This window comes from Typopeltis vanoorti, chromosome 23, assembly GCF_054136105.1.
Source record: "Typopeltis vanoorti isolate ZY-2024b chromosome 23, IOZ_Tvanoo_1.0, whole genome shotgun sequence".
NCBI classification, from domain to species: domain Eukaryota; kingdom Metazoa; phylum Arthropoda; class Arachnida; order Uropygi; family Thelyphonidae; genus Typopeltis; species Typopeltis vanoorti.
In genome coordinates this window covers 49,850,352-49,864,914 of record NC_143571.1, presented here as the reverse complement: position 1 = coordinate 49,864,914, position 14,563 = coordinate 49,850,352, and the positions used below count along the sequence as shown (strand labels likewise).

At 34.7% G+C, this 14,563-nt stretch overlaps 1 protein-coding gene across 1 annotated transcript in view; it reads left to right on the top strand.

Annotated features, from left to right (window-relative positions):
* LOC150093840 (polypeptide N-acetylgalactosaminyltransferase 2-like) overlaps positions 1 to 14,563 on the top strand; it is a 137,355-nt gene that overhangs the window by 84,562 nt on the left and 38,230 nt on the right. The gene's annotated exons all lie outside the window — the stretch shown is intronic.

The following is a 14,563-nucleotide window of genomic DNA, read 5'->3' as shown; positions in this document are numbered from 1 at the left end:
GGTTGAAGAGTGGTTTCTTTGCATGGAGGGTGGTTGAACCATGAATGCATTGCCTGATGGAGTGGTGAGAGCAAGAACCGTCAATGAGTTTAAGGAGTGGTATGATAGACTTTGTGTTTCTTAGGGGGGACCTCCCCTTGATGAATCTTGATAGACTTTGTGTTTCTTAGGAAGGACTTCCCGCGATGAGTCTTTTGACTCCATGGATGCCTGAATAATAATAAAAATAATAATAACAGATTAGTGCATTGGGTTGGAGACTTGTTATGTGATAGGTATCAGCAAGTTGTGTATGGGAGAGTAGTATCTCACAGGAGGAGAGTCACCAGTGGTGTGTCCCAAGGGTCTGTTTTGAGCCATTGCTGTTTAACTTGTATGTTAATGATGTTGGGAAAGGTTTGAATGGGGATATGCAGTGGAAAGAACTGAAAAGTAGACTAGATGTGACTTTAGAAGAGGACTTGAATAGACTGAGTGAATGGGAAAGGTTGAGTAGATTGTTAGCTCACTCTTGCAAAGCATAAGGTCTTAAAATTCAGGAAACAAAGATGGGATGAGTTGGTAGGGATACCTTAGAAGAAGTGGAGGTGATGGTAGATAAGGATCTGAAATTTAGAAGACATTGCTAAAGTTGTGAGGACACAGCAGATTCTGACTTTTTACATTGCTGAAAGTTTCCTGAGAAATTCAGCCTAATTGGACTAACAGGAAGAGCAGTTTCCTAGTGGAAGGAAGCAATCACCACAAACTCCTCTTTTAGTCTTCTCAGTCAAAAAATGAAAGTGCTGATTTCTTTCTCAGACATCTGTACAACTCACATTGTTCAATTGTTTTTGACTGCATTTGTAATAATTGTTTATGATCCCCGTTTCAGCATTAATAGGATTAAAATGGAGATCAGTAAAGAGAGCAGTTATTAGGTTATGTATTGCTTTTTTCTGAGTAGCATCCTGAGAGCAAAACAACATGTTATAGTTTATATACAACAGTAAATGAAACAGTTCAAATTGTGACACAGAACTTTAATTTGATGTGCCTTCTAATGTTGTATAAAGGAGTTATTACATTTGTGTAGGAGTTGTCCTTAAGATGATTGTCTTCCAAATTTTTGGCAGATTAATGGAGCCATATTTGTTAAGGTTAGGAGAGAATGCTTCATAACCATTGCTGACTCTAAAAATAGTGTCTCTGATCTGTAATGACTTATGTATAGCACATTGGTTTTTTCCCATCTAATCTTGTGTGAAGGAGGTGTTCAAAGCATGGTCTACCAGTCCTGATTTGCTATAATAATGATAATGAATGTATTTCTTGTGTTCAAGGTTAATGGATCTTCCTGTTTTTATGTTTTCTAAGACAGATGTTGTTTTGTAGCTGGCTTGTTTGGTAGTTACAGCAGTAAAGCATTACTGCTGTAACTTCAAATAGAGTAAGTTCTGTCTCCATAGTATGTGTGTGTCATGACTTGGAAGGGAATTACACAACTTGAAAAAGAGAGAAATAGAAACTTAAACTTTGGAGATCTGTACATACTGCCATTTCAGCTTCCAATGAAGAAAGTAGTGGTGTTTTACTGGGGAGTGATGGTCATCTCTCTCTCAGCTAATAGGCTGTAACTGTTTCCCAGGCTTAATTTCCATGTGTCTTAAATGGTATTGTTTTTTTAGTTGAGATTGAAAAGTCTGAAAAAATAAGAATTTGTGACAGTCAAAAAATTCTGGGGTGATGGGGAGGGACGAAGTGACATTACTTAAGAATGATGCTAATAAGATTTTTTTTTTCCCTTTATGAAGAATGATATGGAAAGTTGCATACTGAGTAAATCTGTTTACAAATGCAACTTCTATAAAATTGATCAGAAGCACAAATTTCTTTACTGATTCATTCCTATTTTGATTGAAGATTTTACTAGACAAAAATTATTTATTCTTGTCATATTCAATCATTTTGCCATCCTGTTCTTTAAATTTACCTTGGCACATTTTTAAAAGGAACAAAACAAAAACATTTTCTTTTTTACATGTTTTATTGCAGATTGCTATGAAACTTCAAATATATCACAAAAGCATTTGAAAATAAAAAAAAATTAAAAAAAAAAGTTGCTTTGTTTATAAAAGACATGCTGATGGATGGAATAAAGATGATCATTTTTAGTTGGAAGCTTTCTGGGAGTTAAAGTATACAGAATGAGTGTACTGAGGATGAATAATCAAAGTGATCATGACTTTTCACTACTGCTCCATCATATTGTAGACAGATTACTAAGATAGAGATAAAATTGTGTTACTTGTGTTTGCTGTTGGGGCAGGAAGAATTATTGAGGGGACATTTTTTTAAGAAAGCAAATGAAATATGCATAAACTGCCATGCTATACAATAGAGATTTTATTGCTGGATTATTTCAAAAATGGCTTTGAAAGTGATTTTTTTTTTTTTTTTTTTTTTTTTTTGCAGATATGGCACAATCAGAGCAGTGTTCATATCTAGAAGAAGGAGAGGTGATATGATTGCAACTTTTAAACTGTTGAGAGGTGGTTACAGGGTTGACACTGGGGAGTTCTTTTGCTTGGTTGAACAGCAGGAAGGAGTGATGACAAGAGGCCATCCCTGGAAGTTACGAAAGGAAACTGTGAGCAGTGTGATGGATTTGTGAAGGGGCGCTCTTGTTTCAGCAATATGCTAGCCTTTTATGATAAAGTTACAAGAGCATTAGATGAGGGAAAGGCATATACTGCCATTTTCTTAGATTTAGCGAAGGCATTTGACAGGGTGCCACACGATAAGCTGATATTTTTTAAGTTGCAGCACATGGGTCTGGATATCAGATTGGTCAACTGGATTCAGGATTGGCTGTCTGATAGGTATCAGAGAGTTGTGTATGGTGGGGCAGTTTCAAGGAAGCAGAGGGTTACAAGTGGGGTCCCACAGGGCTCAGTACTGGGACCTATATTGTTTAACCTTTATATCAATGACATTATCAGTGGATTGCAAGGGGATATTCAGTTGTTTGCAGATGATGCGAAGCTGGGAAGGATTATTAGTAATAGTGCAGATGCGGCAGCCCTGCAAGAGGATTTGAATAAGCTAGATAGATGGGCAAATGAATAGGGGTATCGGTTTAATGCAGCAAAATGTAAGGTCTTGAGGTTTAGGAAACATTGATGGGACACTGCATACTCTATGGGAGGAGTTATACTGGAGGAAGTAGGGGAGACAAGAGATCTGGGGTTGATGATTGATAGAAATTTAGGGGACATATTGCAAAGGTGGTGAAAGTAATCCACAGGATTGCTGCAATAATGAGAAGGACACTGACCTGCAGAAATAAAACAGTTATTATTCTGTTGTATAAGACCCTGATCAGACCACACTTGGACTGTTGTTCTCAGATTTGGTCCCCAGGATTTGAAGGGGATAAATTAACTGTGGAAATGGTACAAAGGCGGATAACAAAGATGGTTTCAGGACTGTACAATGATAGTTATGAGGATCGGCTGAGGGAATGTGGACTGTAGAGTTTGGTGGATAGAAGGAGAGGTGATATGATTGAGACTTTTAAACTGTTGAGAGGTGGTTACAGGGTTGACACTGGGGAGTTCTTTCGCTTGGTTGAACAGCAGGAAGGAATGATGACAAGAGGCCATCCCTGGAAGTTAAGAAAGGAATCTGTGAGCAAGAGGTTGAGGAGTGGTTTCTTTGCATGGAGGGTGATTGAACCATGGAATGCATTGCCTGATGGAGTGGTGAGAGCAAGAACAGTCAATGAGTTTAAGGAGTGGTACGATAGACTTTGTGTTTCTTAGGCGCGGGGGACCTCCCCTCGATGAGTCTTGATAGACTTTGTGTTTCTTAGGAAGGACCTCCCACGATGAGTCTTTTGATTCTGTGGAGGCCTGAATAATAATAATCTCAAAACCTTGCTTCACAAAGTGTCCAGAAATGAACTTGCATACCAAATTAAGAATTTGCACAAAATGCATCTTGTTGATCCTTGGTCCATGTTTTATTCTTGCATTACTGTGCAAACCTTTGTGGTTAGAGTTAACTTTTTAAAAAAATAGACTTTGAAAGTTCTGAAACTCAAGCAGACAAAATAGTTTTATAGAAAGTTATTTCCTTCTTTAAGAAGGAGCTTATGGACCTCACTAAAGAAAACAATTCCCCCACTCAATCTTAAAGAATTCTTCTATTCCGCTATTCCACTGATATGATTCTCATAAAAAAAAATATATATATATATATATATATAAAAATATAAAAGTGAACCATGTAGTGCTTGCTATGTGTATATAAACTTCTTTTTTCTTTTTTAATTTTCTTCGCTTTTTATTTTGTCAAATGCCACTGCAAAAGAGCATACTGAAACGTGTAATGTGTCCTTCGAAGTGTTGCTCTAGTAGGCTACAAACGAACAGTCCAAGACATTGCAAAGATGGGAATGTTGATTTTTACGTAATTTTTTTTTTAATTAACTAACAATTTACTCCTTAGATGAATTGGCTAAAACATTCAAGAAGTAAATTTTTGAAATAATTTAAATGATGCAACTTGGAGCTGCCTTTGGCATTTTACTTTATTTTCTTTCTTTTACATTTCTACCATTCATCTTAGTCCATTTGTGTGGAAATTATTAGTGAAGTTTAGTGTTAGAAGCATCTGTATTTGAAATTTCATTGAAAATGACTGATCGATGCAACCTGTAAAGGTGTTTATGCAGGATGGAAGTCTAATTAGTTTGAATTTCTCAGTGGTCCTGCTACAGTGTAATTGATCGAAGTTGCTTGACCTATGACTTGTTAAGATTCCTGCAGAGGAGGAGAAGAAATATAACACTTTTTGGACAGCTTTCACTCTTTTCAAAGTTGCCTAGTTTTGTAATTAATTGATGACTAAAATAGCTAGTAGTGACTGTTGAGTTGATACAATGTGCACTCAATCAGACAAAATAGTTTTATAGAAAGTTATTTCCTTCTTTAGGAAGGAGTTTATGGACCTAACTAAAGAAAACAATCCACCCACTCAATCTTAAAGACTTCCTCTCTATTCCACTGATATGATTCTCATAAAAAAAAAAAAAAATATATATATATATATATATATATATATATATATAAGTGAACCATATAGTGTTCATTTTACTTCTTCTTTTCAGCCATTTTCTGTCCGCTGCTGGATGAAGACCTCCTCCAGTTCTTTTCTGGCAATGGTTGACCAATTTTCCCCAACAAAATTTGACAATTCATCACTCCACCTTCTTTTAGGATGTCCTTGGAATCATTTATCTTATTTTGGAATCCAGTTCGTTTGTATGGTTGTCCATCGCTCATCTTCTCTTCTGGATAGATCTCTGGCCCATTTCCATTTTAGTCGCTTATGGTAAAGAATGATGCGAGTCTGGCTTCTTATCCAGGTGTTTTGCTTATCTTTTAATGTGATGCCTAGCATCAACCTCTCCATTTTCTTTGAGTTGTTGCTAGTTTATTTGCCAGTGCTTTTGTTAGAGACAAAGTTTCATAACCATATGTGATGACTGGATGTATACACTAGTTAAATGTCTTCCTTTTTGAACAGAGTGGGACATCATTGTTTTGAAAAATGCTTTTCAATTTTCTGAATGCACTCCAGGCAAGTTGAACTCTCCTATTTATTTCCTTTTGGAGCCCACAGTTGAGATCAGTGAGATGACTTATGTATATGAAGGGACTCTTTCCAAGAAATTGTTTACCATTATTATGTTTTTTGGTGTTACAAAATGATTAAACATGAAGAAAGTTATTTTACTTACATTATTTTAAATAATTAATGGTATTGTTGCCTTTTTTTTTTTTTTTTGTCTCCACCTACAAAAGATTGTAAACTATATAGTATATTAGTACCATGGGTGGACACTGAGAAGTTTCCAATTAATTTTTTTTTTTTTTTTTACATTGTACAGAAACCCTGCTCTAGAGATCAAACATAGAACTGTTTTTCAAATCACTTTGGCTCGAAACAAGTGAGACACTTTGGACAGTGATCAAGTAACTTTGGACAGTTACTTGATCACTGGGCAATGAAATCCATCTCTCACCTAAAGATGATCGCTAACATCCATATTCATATCAGGATTCGAATCTGCTGAATGTTGGTTTAAGAGCAGATATGCTAATCACTTGGCCAATCAGGCCAGCAAACCAGTGATCCATTAGTTCATCTCAGTTCTTTCAAATAATGTACAGGACCAATGGTCAGTGTCTTCATTGCCTGGAAGCAAACAAATTAGTAAACATCATGATGAGTTCAGTCACCCTCAGTCCGGACAGAGAGATCTCCTCACATTGACCGCTTTTGGACTCATGCTACAGAAAGACTTACAGAAACTCATGAGGCTTTTGACATTTCCAGAGCATCTGATTGAGTTTGGCATAGAGTCTTACTTATCAAACCAAGATCTTATATTCTGATGTCTGCTCTTTGCATTTGGATTGCTAATTTCTTCTCTTGTTCATCCACTACATGTCATTAGAGAACTCCTTTTTCAGATTTGTCTACCAGAAGATATCTGAAGAAATGAGACTATTCTATCCAAACAAATCTCTCTGCCAGCAGAGTACTCTCCAGGAACTCTGTACTTTTTTGTTTACACTCTTATGCATACATGTTCTCTCACTAACCTCAGATTCTGTTTTTAATTTGTTGATGACAGCATACTTCATTCCTCTTTTTCATTGACAGATGCAGTGGTTAGAAATTCCAGTTTTCAAGATCTTCCATAATAACCAATTTGCGAAATACTGATCTCGCCATTCTCCATTGAGGCGAGATTCTACAGTATTTGTTGCTACCAAAATGCAGTCCTGTTTCTTATAGGTAAAATCCCATGTCACTTCTCGTTTGTCTCCGATACTACTTATCTCTAGGCAAAATCAAATATCTCTTCTTAGGCTATTACGCTAGTCTTTCCTGACACAAACATGTATATCATTAGCTCTGGCAAGCTTGATGTCCTTTTTGCTTCAGACATTACGTCTCACTTGTACAACTGCTAATATTATATAAATCTGAAATCTGCCTTTTTTTACTAAGTAATTTAAGGAAATTATAATGTCAACTAGGATATACATTAAAATAAATTTTAATATACTTCAGTATTTCGGCAACGTCACATTGCCATTTTCAAGAAACTTAAGAACAAGACACATGCACGCAGGCATAACAAACAGTAAATGAGGAAGAAGCAGGAAGCTATTATTTCTCCTAAAGTCCTTAAACTCTGCCCCACAAAAACCAACCATTTGGCTTCGCTATGTTGATGATGTGTACGCTATTTGGCCACATGGCTCCGATGCACTCCTCTCCTTCCTAACACATATAAACAACCAACACCCCAGAATCAAATTCACCCTGGAAGAGGGAAAAAAAACAACTGCCTTCCTTTCTTAGACACACTAGTCACCTGCCAGCCTGATGGAACCTTGGTTTTCTCAGTCTATAGAAAGCCCACCCATACAGGCAGATACATTCACCAACAATCCCACCACCCCTCCTCGTAACAATATGGAGTCATTAAGACACTACACAACAGGGCTAAACTTATCTGTTCAAATGACAGTGCCCTAACCACAGAACTAAACCACATTCTCAACACTTTCTTAGCCAATGGCTACCCCTGCCCCCAAAAAAATCCAAAAAATATTGAAACCAGTAACCCTCCCCCCACCACAATAAAGATTACTCTAAATCCATCACTATACCCTATATCCGAGGCACCTCGAAAAAATTACAAAAATCCTAAAAAAACATGCCTTAACTTCTTGTTACAAACCATATAAAAAATTGGCATCCCTTATCTGCTCTACTAAAGACCAATCTCCTCCCCTAGACTTACCTGGTGTATATCAGGTCTCTTGCAGCTGTAAGCTGTCCTACTTTGGCCAAACAGGCAGGACAGCCAACATCAGAATTTCAGAACATAAGGACTACATCCGGTTTCACCAATACAACCACTCTGGTCTTGCTGACCATGCGCTGGATACCTGCCATAGAATACGGTGGAAGAAAGCCACGATAGTACACCGTAGTAAATACAAATATGAAAGGCTTTTCATGGAATCAGCTTCAGCTCTAAGAAACAATCAAACCTCAACTTATCTGTTGAGGCTGCATGAGACTGCCTCAAATTTGGGAAACCTACATCAGAAGATCTTCAGCCCAATCGCCCAAGAATACCAACATTGCCCGCTAGGCGGGCACCATCAGGACTTTAGGAGCTTCCTGCTTCTTCCTCATTTGCTGTTTGTTGTGCCTGCATGCACGTGTCTTGTTCTTAAGTTTCTTGAAAATGGCAACGTGATGTTGCCGAAATATTGAAGTATATTAAAATTTATTTTAATGTATATTCTAGTTGACATTGTAATTTCCTTAAATTACTTAGTAAAAAATGCATAACCAACGTCTAAGCCTTTCCACGAGAATTACTGAATTCTGCCTGCCCATAGAATTCTCACATTTGGAGTAGTGTACCAAAAACTTCCTGAAAAATGCTTGAAAAGGATAACCTAGTTAACATGTTAACCTCTTTCGCAGATTCATGCTACTCATTTTCTCTCATTGTTTCTATCTTTTTCTATATATGTTTTCATGGTCACTGTTTGCTAAAGTGGCATTGTTCATCATATTCATCAATTCATCAATATATACTTAAACATCAGACTTATTTGACCAACTTCTCATCTTCCTCTATTCTGCGATACCTCTGTTTATTAGGAAGAGCTTTCTTCACATCACATGGCATTTAGGTACTATGAATTACTGAGTTTTTTTATACCAAGGTCAGAATTGTACTTGTATTTAAATTGTACCAACCTCTATGTTCTTCAGTGCATGGCTCATTTTTTTGTATATGAGATGTTTTTTTTTTTATGAGATAACATGTACTTTATCTGATTTTCCTGTCCCTTTATAATAATGCAATAAATATATCTGAAATAATGAGAGCCTGAAAAATTCTATTTACATATTTAAAGCATTTAACACAAGTGTTTAGCATACAACATGTATGTTTATTTGTCCCCTCTCTGTTTGTACATTAAAAATGTACAAACAGAGAGGCGAATTTATTTCTCAGTTTACTTGTACTTTTACATTCCTTTAGACATTTAGTAGCTGGAACAGACTCTCAAATCAGGCAGCATACATATCTTTTATTTTCACATGAGCACAGAGAATTTGCTGGAGATAATTTGAGATCATACTATATTCCACATTATTTTATGCACTTAATCAGTGATTGTACTTTTATTTTTTTTTTTATACTTCGATTTCACACTGAATGTGATTTCTGTGGTAATACTTGAATTCTTGCAACAGTGTGAGATCTGATGTATATTATAAATGCAAAATATTTCAGAAATTTTTTTCTTTTTCCTTGAGAAGTTATCCCATCATAAGAATGCAGTAAGTGTAATTATCTGGAGAGTAATGAGGAGGGGGGGGGAGCATGAAGTATCCCAGTTACACATCTAATACATAAATATTTACTTATATTCTGTTTGTTATATTTAATTTTTTTAGCACTGCAGAGAGCATTTTGTTACTTGATTTCTGCCGTATCTACTATTTCATCGTCGTTGTCTGAGCAATTTAGGTATAGGCTTTTTATGTACTGTTCCTGCTCTGCAGATGAAGTTGATCTTTCCACTTAATCTTGGATATCCACTGTCTCTTCTTCCTGTAGGTTTATATGCTAATTTGGGAATCCTATTTTTATTCATCCTTTCTATGTGGTGTAGCCAATTTTGTTGATATTCTTCTATTTCTTGTATGATGTTTGTTGTATCTAATCTCTCTTATTTCTGTGTTTTTCTTTTTATCTAACCTAGTGAGTCCCAGGAGAGGTCTTAGAAACTTCATCCATGCTGCTTCCAGTCTTTGTTTCTTTGTTTTAGAATCCAAGTTTCACTTCCAAATTTGAGAGATGGTTTAGAGGTCATATTATGTAATCTTAATTGAGTTTCTTTAGTCATTTGTTTTCCAAAATATCTTTTAATTATGCCATTTCATTCTATTGTAAATTTGTAGTTTTGCTTCCAATTGTGAATCAGTATTGTATTGCAAGATTATATTTCCCAAGTATTTGAATTCTGTAACTTGTTCTATTATTTTATTGTTAAGCATAATTTTGACTTTTCGAATGGTGTTTCCACACATTGCCATAGCCTTTGTTTTTGTTTCAGAGATTTTCATTTAAAATTTTTTTGTTATTTCATTTAGATGGTTAGTTGCAATTTGGAGTTTATCTTCTGAATTTGGAATTGATCACCTGTATAAAGTATTGTATTTAGCTGTATATTATTTGTTAGTTTAACTTCATCTTTGACATTCTTTTATGATTCTGTTTATACAAATGTTGAATAGGATTGGGGATAAGCAACAACCTTGTCTTACTCCTTTATTTATAGTTATAGGTTCTGATAATGTTCAATCTTCAAATTTGACACAAATTTTTGTTTCTCTGTATAGACTTTTTATTGCATTAATTAATTGAGGAGGTATTTTATCATCTTGCAATGTTTTTCAGAGTAGATTTCTGTTCAAGTTATCATATGCCTTTGCGTAGTCAATAAATAGAAGAAAAGTGGGCAGATTAAATTCGTTTCTTTTTTCTATGATTTGTTGCATTGTGAAAGAGGCATCTGTGTATCCTCTCCCTCTTCTTAAACCACACTGTTCTTCTTCTAAATAATTTTCTGTATATTTAATTAGTCATTCTTTAAAATGTTTGCTTATAGTTTAGAAGCTGTTATTAAGACAGTAATGCCTTTGTAATATCCACATTTGTCTTTGGGACCTTTTTTGTGAATATTTATTACTGCTCCAGTTTTCCATTCTTTTGGGAACTTTTGATAATTCCAGATATTATTGAACAGTTTAAGTAGGTTTTCTTTTAAGCTGTTGTCTGCATGTTTAAAGAGCTCAATTCATATTCCATCCATGCCTGGGCTTTTTCTATTTAGTGAGTTTTTCAGTTCTTTTTATAATTCTTCCATTGCTATTTCTTCTGTACTTTCCTGTGCATTGATATCTTCAATTATGTGAGTTTTGTCATTGTTTTGTATTTCTTGTTTTTCATTCCACAATGTTTTATAGTGTTCTATCCAATCTGCTTTGGAAATTAGATTATTTCTTAATTGGTCATTTTCTGCTTTTTTTTTTTTTTTCAGTTGCGTGAAAATTTTAAAAACTATTCTTTGTGGCCCAGTGATATCCTGCTCTAATGATTTAACATATTTACTCCAATCTTCTCTGCATATACTTCTGGAAAGCTTTCTGACTTCAGCCTGTAGTTTCTTATATTCTATATAGTCTGTATAGTGCTTTTACTCTGCAGATAATTTTAAAAGCCTGTTTTTTCCTTTTGAATTTCAAGTTCTGAGCCATTTTTTGTTTTTCCTTGTTTGTATCCTAGACTTTCTTCTGCTGCTTTTAGTATGGTTTCCTTTATATTTTTCCAGTCAGTTTCAATATTGTTTGTTGTTGGTTTTATTTTATCTCTTATTCTGCTTTTATATAAGTTTCTGATACTCTCCTGGTCTAGGAAGTGAATTTTAAATTGTTTATTAGATGTTGGTTCATTATCTTTTTTTTCTTTTGAAGTATGTGGTTCTTTTTATGAATTCAAATCTGCTTTCAACTAACATGTGATCACTATCAATTTCGCTTCCTCTAAAATCCCTTGTATCCTTGATATTATTTAGTTTGCTGTTAATAATAATGTAATCTATTATTGATTTAGTTCCTCTTGCTTCCCATGTGTACTTATGTATATTTTTATGTCTGAAGAAAGTATTGCTGATTTTTAGACTGTTAAATGTGCTGAAGTCTCTTAATAAAATTCCATTGTTATTGATTATCGATTCTCCCTCTGATCCAATGCATCCTGTTATTGAGTTATTTCCCACTCTAGCGTTGAATCTCCCATCAAGATTGTTGCTTCATTTTTATTTGTTTCATCAATACATTCCTGAAGTTTTCTGTAAAATTCTTCTGTCTCTTCCTCTTTTTCATCTACTGGTGCATAAATTCCGAAAACGTTGAATGTTTGATTCGTAATTTTTATTCTGTCTGATATCCAAGTATAATCCGAAATTTTGTTTTTCCATTTTTTATTAATCCAAATTGCGACTCCAGAAGAAGCACATTTGTCTTCTGGAACTAGGGAGAAGATCATGACATAATCTTCCAGAATTTGAGATCCCTTCTTTTTCTTCTTTGTCTCAGTTATTGCTGCTATATCAATGTTTCTATTTTACTATTTATAAATAAATAAAAAATTACAATACAAGCTTGATGAAAGAAAACATCATCAGGCTAGTGTGTTAAAAGTCATCAGTAAGAGTGATACTACACCTCCTTCCACAGATTACTTAAATTCCTACTTTATACTTGTGTAAAATCTATAGGATATGTTCGAATTGAGTACTATATGTATAATTTTTGTCAAAAAAAAAAATTTTGTTAGTTTCACTTGTTAGAAGGAAAATAGAGCTTCTATGGAAAAAACCAACCTCAGAATACAAGATCAACTTATTTTGTGTTCTGCAGGGGAGGGAAATCAAACACCACCTGAGTCATGCCGAGTAATCAACCATGTGATTAAACTGATATACATAACACAAATTTTACTACATTGTGCATATATTGGTCGGCTTGGGTATATTCACACTCATAACTTAAATGAACATCTTCCTCCTGTGTTTTCTTGCATCCTTTATTATTATTAAATACAAATTCATAATAATGCACATAAGCAGCACTAAATTATACAATTATTATGCGTTAGTTAGTTTTTTCTTTATAGCTATCTAAATTTACTGCTTCTGTAGGATGTTGCTAAAAGTCATTCTGCAATTTTCCAACCTAAGTAAAAATTGATCTGGGTCTTTCTTTTGCTATTAATTTTTTTATTATGCCTACTCAAGCCGAGTGCAATATTATTATGTAAGACCTCCAGGGAGTCAAGAACTTGTTGAGGAAGGCTATACATTACCCATACCAGCTTTCATATTAGGTGTATGCTCACTACTTTAACAGAAAACTGTTCCACTGACTCACTGCTCTGTAAAAGAAAAAACCTAGCTCTCACCCCTTTCTTAACTATGCATAAACTTAGTTCCCATGGATGTCCCACACCTTTCATATAACAAAAAATTTCATAAATATTCCTTATTCTTGCATGTCACTGTTTGTTTCAACATCTCAGTTATTCTCTGGGTTGTAATTGCAATTTTTACTATGTGACCTTTGAACTTCAAATTCATATCTAACATAATTCTAAGATTCCTGACCTCCTTGGTTTTTTGTAGCATAATCCTACCAATATAATGCCATTGGGTAATTGAATATTACTGAATGGTAGAGAAACATAGTATTATCAGATACTTTTATATTTTTTAACCCCTTCATTGCTAATTAATATGTATACTAGTATTCTAGAAATTTGATAGCAGCATTTCAGTTTCTCCCGGATTTTTTGGATTAAATACTTTTATTTCTTCTTATAGTGCTTTTATTCACTGAAGACTTTTCTGATGATTTTGCAATTGTTAAAAGTGCAGACATTTTTACGGGAAAAAATTAGAGTGTGTTATTTCTATAATTATATATAAAGCTAATATTTTTAAAAAATTTTCATTCTAAATCTAAAAATATAGATATACAAAAAAATGACCAATCAGAACCATTTCACATACTTTTGCTATATAGAATAAATACCACTCAAAAAGTACAGGGATAAAATAACTTTCCTTCTTTGGAGGCATCTGTAGCTAAAACCAATAAACGGAATGATACCAAATTTTATATTGAGACTTTTGAAGGCATGGGGAGATGAATTCTGCGAAAAAATATTTAGTACCAAAAGTTGCCGATGGGGGAAATTTTGGCGCTGGCAGAGCCAAAAACAAGCAGATAATTACATTAGGCAGATAAAATGGAATAATAACATTTAGACGGTGTAAGCGACAGCCACGTCACTCATTCCAGCTGGATATGTGGCGCGTTACAATGATGATAATAATAATAATTAAACTAAAACAACAACTTGCGAGAGACTCAGAAATTAATGTGGTGATTGTGAACTCACAGGAAATGTTTTATTCATTATAATCCGGCTCCCCTGGACCACATACACAATTTTCAATGTGCTGACCTTTCTTGTGTACAACAAATTGCATCTGGTGTACGACATGCTCAACAGCTGAGCGTAAGGAGTCGGATTGGATGTTCATAACAGCCCGTTTTATGTTCTCTTTCAAGACATGCAAGTTGGGAATGCCACCAACATACACAACAGATTTCAAATACTGTTTAAGGTAAAACAACAGATGCCTCCAAAGAACGAAAGTTATTTTATGGCTACCCTGTACATAAATCAATAATACAAATAAAAAAGGGATATAGATCAATAACTGCTATATTAACACAGTTTATAGTGGACCAGGTGCTAGAACTTGCACAAGTGTGCAGCTGCCAAAAGAGGCTGATACTCACTTGCTTACAGTTAGGTAACCTTCAGTGTTAACCT